Below are 6676 nucleotides of genomic sequence, written 5' to 3'. Positions count from 1 at the left end.
GACCACCCCCGAACTGCCCTTGCTCCCCCGCATCGCCTGAACACCACCACCGCCGCCTACAACCGCCAGGATCATCGCCCCTTTCATCACCGAGCATCACCGCCGCCGTCGATCTCACCCTGCTCGACTACGTCGTCCCCAAGCTCGCCGCCTACCACCCCCGTGATCGCCGTCGTCCTCTACGTCACCTGGTGCTGTCGCCGTCGCCGGAGTATCACCGGAGCCGCCACACCGTCGACGCCGGAGCTCCCCTGCCCTCACTGTAAGCACCAGGAACACCCTCAGCCGTCGGATCTGTTGTCAACGCATTAGATTAGATTAGATCGAACAGTTTGGTTTATTTTGTTAGATCAATTTAGTTCCGGTTTGTTTCAGTTTTTATTCGGTTTAGATCGATTCAGGTTTAGTCGGTTTAGCCGATCGGTTTACTCTGTTTAGCCATAGACCTATATTATCCTATTAAACGTATGCGCGCTGTTTAGTTCCAGATCGCACCCAATTCGGCCCGGTAGCGCCCGTTAGTTTTTTTTGTTATTTCTGTTTCTGTTTAAAAATCAGAATAGTTCTGATTTTTTATTGCTTATAACCTTTATGTTTTAGTTCCAAATTGAATGATTCTTTTCGCATTAGATTCAAAATTTGTTGAAGTTTCTGTTTGTACCTTTGGATTCCAAATTGAGTAGTGTAAATTTGAGTTTGATGAAATTTGTTCAAATCACTATTTTGGCCGTATCATGAGTTTTGTTAAATATTTTTGATTGATTCTTTTTGCTACTGTTTTGTTATTGTTTTGTCTATCCAGAGTCATATAGTGATTTATTTTAGTTTATTTTAAATTAAGTTTTTTTAGCAAAACAGTACTGTTTTAGTTCTACTTTTGTTTTAACCTTTTTTATAGTTTTAATTGTTTTTAAATTATTTCTTTTTGTCACTTTTGACAAATTTAGTTTTGTTTCTGTTATTTAACTGTAGACAATTTTATTCGTATTTTAAAAAATTTATTTTTGGTTAGTTTTGTATGGAAACTTGTATAGGTCATAGTTAGAGTTTTATAAAAGCTTTTTATTTGTTTCTTTTTGCAAATAAAGTTTTATGAAAAATACTTTCTGTTAACTTAGTTGTTTTACTTTTTATTTTAAGTTAATTTATTAGTTTAGTATTTTCTTTGTTAAGTTTTGCTTAGGACAAAACTATTTCTGTAGTTAAGGCAAAAGGTTTTCCTAGTAGGTTCTTTATAGTTTTCCCCTATTAGTTCTTTCGATGTGCTATTTGTTTTGTGTTGGGTTTTTCTTATTGGGTTTTATTTTGATTGTTAGATTTGCTTGCTAGAATGCTTGCTTATGCGAATGTCATGTTTGTTATTATAGATTTCATCAGAGAGTTGCGAATAGTCCTATCAAGTTAGTTTCGAGAGCGTTGTTATCTTCATCAACCTACCAGGCAAGTTCACTTTGACCATGTTTTTCATACCTATGTTTTATTTGCATGTAGTAGCACCTTTTCAATAATCCCGCCAGTAGTGATATTGATTTCTTGTAGTTGAGTAGAATGCATGAGGTAGGAACCCATCTCCCTGTTATCAAGCCCGGGACGTTATATAGTTTTAATGTTACGCTATGGTAGACAGGGTTTGGTATGAGTGCATGAGAGTGGTGTGAAGAAGGAGGACTCTACGTCAATGGAGACAACTTCATGATGGCACCAGCAAGGACTGCATCTTCTGGACTCCTCAAGATTTCGAGACTCAAGACAAGAATTCAATACACACTACTGGGTGAAGGACGGTTGACGGTCACCCTGGAGAAACCAGTGGTTGGCCGGGATGCATGGAGAAGCGCCATGACATCTTGCGGAAAGCTTCACCCAGACTCAAAGAGATGGAAGAATACTTCATGCCTGGAAGCTTACTTGTGCAACCGCAAGTCACTATGGGCTCTGGCTTGGTTGACCTTAGTGGTGACTCTGGCTGGGACGGTGCTAGCAGATGTAGAACTACGGTAGGATTGGATGAGCACCGGACAGTGGTCAGAGGAACTCTTCGAAAGACCATGTTTCGGTCATCTTATTCTCAAACACCATGAAGTGCAAGAATGTAAAGAGAGGGATCGAATCTTGCGGGTAAAGTGTACAAACCTCTGCAGAGGGTTAAAACCAAATCGATTAGCCGTGCCCCCGGTTACGGACAATTTGAGCCTCTGGACTTGGATCTATCCCGGAACTCTCAACACCGGACTGATAATTTAATTGTGGGCAACTCATGATGATTTGGGTAGGAGACATCGGTTGGCGGAACCATGTCATGATAGAAAACTCCGTAGTACAGACTCCTGATATTCCTTTGTTGTAGGGAAAATAAAACCAGCTTTTATGCAAACAAAACTCAGATACAGAGCCACAAAGCCATATTGCATACAGTATAGTTTATCATTTGTTTTCTCTTATTGTGATCTTGCCGGTACATTCTATGTACTGACCTACATGGCTGCAACGTATCATGTTGCAGATATTTCTTCAACGAGTAAGAGTTACGATACAGGGTTACGGTCTACACTCAACCTGCTGATGGCGTTGATGGGACTCCACACCCGATTATTTGTTTCCGCTGGGACTTATGAGGTATATATCAGTTTTACGTTATTTATACATGTGATTGCACTTTGATATATACATTGATGTACTGTGTGTGCCAGCATACCGATCCAGGGATGGCACAGATACACAGAGACTTGACCGCGTCTGAGGTCGGGTCGCTACAGATATGGTATCATGACAGAAAACTCCGTAGTACAGACTCCTAATATTCCTTTGTTGTAGGGAAAATAAAACCAGCTTTTATGCAAACAAAACTCAGATACAGAGCCACACAGCCATATTGCATACAGTATAGTTTATCATTTGTTTTCTCTTATTGTGATCTTGCCGGTACATTCTATGTACTGACCTACACGACTGCAATGTATCATGTTGCAGATATTTCTTCGACGAGTAAGAGTTACAATACAGGGTTATGGTCTACACTCAACCTGCCGATGGCGTTGATGGGACTCCACACCTGATTATTTGTTTCCGCTGGGACTTATGAGGTATATATCAGTTTTACATTATTTATACATGTGATTGCACTTTGATATATACATTGATGTACTGTGTGTGCCAGCATACCGATCCAGGGATGGCACAGATACACAAAGACTTGACCGTCTGAGGTCGGGTCGCTACAAGCGGTTGGACTTGGAGGCACCCCGGTCGTAGCGCCGCAGTAGTAGTAAATGAGCGATGAGGGGTCAAATCACGAAGCCCCACCTTTCCCGCATTAAGCTGGACGGACGAAGCAACCATCATTTCACTCTAGGGCACAAGAGCATAAAGAAAAGAGCAAACTAATGATGCATGCGGCAGCTACCTAGGGCACCCTAGGGTGGGGGCCTCCACTACAAATCCATTTTTAAAGCGCCTCCACTACAAATCCGCTTCTCCCTCGTCCTCTTGAAGAAAACCGACGATGCATGTAGCGGTAGGGTTTGTAGGATACTACAGCATGCGGGGCCATGTAGTAGTAAACGGGAGAGGGATTGAGTTCAGGTCGATGCCTTAATATGTGTGGGCCGCTTGGTTTTACGGGAACGAGGCATCATTTTGGGTTCGGGGACCAATAGAGATATACATACAAAAAATTGTGGATGTAGGTTCGAAAGGCAATGATGCATGGGCCCTGCATTTTGATATACCCACGATTGCGTGAAATTTGCTACTCTACCTAAAACTAGTAAGGTACACATGCATTGAACACATGAGATTTGGAAACCAAATTATGAATAAATACACACTATAGCATGCGAAGCTTTGAGTCATATATGCATGATGTAGATGTTTGTTTAGTTCTTATAGTTAATCTCATTCAAATTCAATTAGTTTTATAAAAAGGTTAAGATTCATGGGATTGTGCATTGTAAAGCATAAAGTCAAAACCAAATAATGGCAATTCATTTAGAATTTTTTTTGGGCAATTATGATACGGAAGATTCTAGAATAAAGGAGAAGTGCTTATGTTTTGGGAAAGCATGCACGGCCCACATATCTTATTGGTTGATATGTCACGAAACAAGAAACAAGGAGGGAGTTAATGTACCGTGCCAAAGCGTTTTGGGATTATTTGGTTTTCGGAAGATGACTTACACACCTAGACGGAGGGAGTACAAAGAGAAAAATGAATTGTAGTTAAAAGAATGACATTTCTAACAAAAATGTGAATGTGAACTACATATGTGTGCACGTGACCAGCACATACATTGTCAATGCAAAATTTAATGCAAGAAATAACTTATGAGTAACACACACAAATTGATGATGTGGTGCTTGCATGCATAGAGTAGAAAAAACAATGTGATTTATGACTTGCATGCATGACGTGTTCTTGTGCCGTAGTTGCATGTCTAGGAAAAAAGCTACTAGTGGGTTGTACTAGCTATTTAGGAATAGAAGATGTGTATATGGAAGTTGTAGGGAAAGAGATGACATGTATCTCAATTCCTATGAGTAGGGATTGGAAAAGAGATGTCATTTGGTTCACATCATAGGAACTTTTCTCTTGAATCTAGAGATGACATGTATCTCGATTCCTATGAGGAGGGATTAGAAAAGAGATGTCATTTGGTTCACATCATAGGAACTTTTCTATTGAATATACACTAATGTTTATTTTCCTTTGAAATTATGGGAGTATAGGAATCCATTCATATGAACCAAGCGGCTCTAAAGCTATAAAAATGATATCATGTTTATTTCCTTTGAAATGTGGAGTATATGAATCTATTCCTATGAACCAATTGGCTCTAAAGGAAAAAATCCTATAAAATCATATCATATAGACTTCCTATGATATTCCTTCAAACCAAAGGATGGTTGAAGTTGCTGCAGGTGATACAACGGTCTTTCTTCGTAGACTCGTCCCCCATCTTTATAGTTACCTCTCGAAGATGAATGAAATGATATTGAAGGAAATATGCCCTAGAGGCAATAATAAAGTTGTTATTTATATTTCCTTATATCATGATAAATGTTTATTATTCATGCTATAATTGTATTAACCGGAAACTTAGTACATGTGTGAATACATAGACAAACAGAGAGTCCCTAGTATGCCTTTACTTGACTAGCTCGTTAATCAAAGATGGTTAAGTTTCCTAGCCGTGGACATGTGCTGTCATTTGATGAACGGGATCACATCATTAGAGAATGATGTGATGGACTAGACCCATCCTTTAGCTTAGCACTATGGTCGTTTAGTTTATTGCTATTGCTTTCTTCATGACTTATACATGTTCCTATGACTATGAGATTATGCAACTCCCGAATACCGGAGGAACACTTAGTGTGCTATCAAACGTCACAGTGTAACTGGGTGATTATAAAGATGCTCTACAGGTGTCGCCGATGGTGTTTGTTGAGTTGGCATAGATCGAGATTAAGATTTGTCACTCCGATTGTCGGAGAGGTATCTCTGGGCCCTCTCGGTAATGCACATGCCTATAAGCCTTGCAAGCAATGTGACTAATGAGTTAGTTGCGGGATGATGCATTAAGGAACGAGTAAAGAGACTTGCCGGTAATGAGATTGAACTAGGTATGATGATACCGACGATCGAATCTCGGGCAAGTAACATACCGATGACAAAGGAAACGACGTACGTTGTTATGCGGTTCGACCGATAAAGATCTTCGTAGAATACGTAGGAGCCACTATGAGCATCCAGGTTCCGCTATTGGTTATTGACCGGAGATGAGTCTAGGTCATGTCTACATAGTTCTCGATTCCGTAGGGTCCGCATGCTTATCGTTCTGTGACGATTTGTATTATGAGTTATGTGATTTGATGACCGAAGTTTGTTCGGAGTCCCGGATGAGATCGGGGACATGACGAGGAGTCTCGAAATGGTCGAGACGTAAAGATCTATATATTGGAAGGCTATATTCGGACATCGAAAAGGTTCCGAGTGGTTCGGGTATTTTTCGGAGTACCGGAGAGTTACTGGAATTCGTATTGTGCCTTAATGGGCCATACGGGAAAGGAGAGAAAGGCCTCAAGGGAGGCCACGCTCCTTCCCCATGGAGTGGTCCGAATTGGACTAGGGAAAGGGGGCGCCCCCTTCCTTCCTTCTCATTCTTCCTTCCCCTTTTCCTATTCCATGTGGGAGGTGGAATCCTACTACACTACTAGGAAAAACCTTATACACAACATCTTAGCAGTAGCACTGGATAAAACAGGGCGCTACTGCTACTTAGTAGTAGCATTTTTAAATAGATCGCGCTACTACTACTACTTTAGCAGTAGCGCGTTCTGCGAAACCACGCTGCTGCTATATTTTTACTGGGCGGAGATGGCTAGCCCCACTTAGTAGTAGCGCGTACCACTGACCAGCGCTACTGCTACGACCCGCAGTACTAGAGCATTTCTCTGAAACGCGCTACTACTTACTTACCTTATCCTGGAGCGGTTCACCCTCTCACACTCACTCCATCTCACTCACTCTCGCCCGCGCCGAACCCGTACGTCGTCCGCCCCCGCCGCGCTGCTCCTCGCCGAGGTACTCCCTCCTCCCTCCTCCCCCCTCCTCCTCCTCCGGCCGCCGTCCTCCCACTGCCCCTCTCCCTCCTCCTCCTTCGGCCGCCCCCTCTCC

Source organism: Triticum dicoccoides, chromosome 5A, assembly GCF_002162155.2.
Source record: "Triticum dicoccoides isolate Atlit2015 ecotype Zavitan chromosome 5A, WEW_v2.0, whole genome shotgun sequence".
In the NCBI taxonomy this organism is placed as follows: domain Eukaryota; kingdom Viridiplantae; phylum Streptophyta; class Magnoliopsida; order Poales; family Poaceae; genus Triticum; species Triticum dicoccoides.
The sequence above is the reverse complement of the archived record's forward strand: the minus strand, read 5'-3'. Positions refer to the sequence as shown.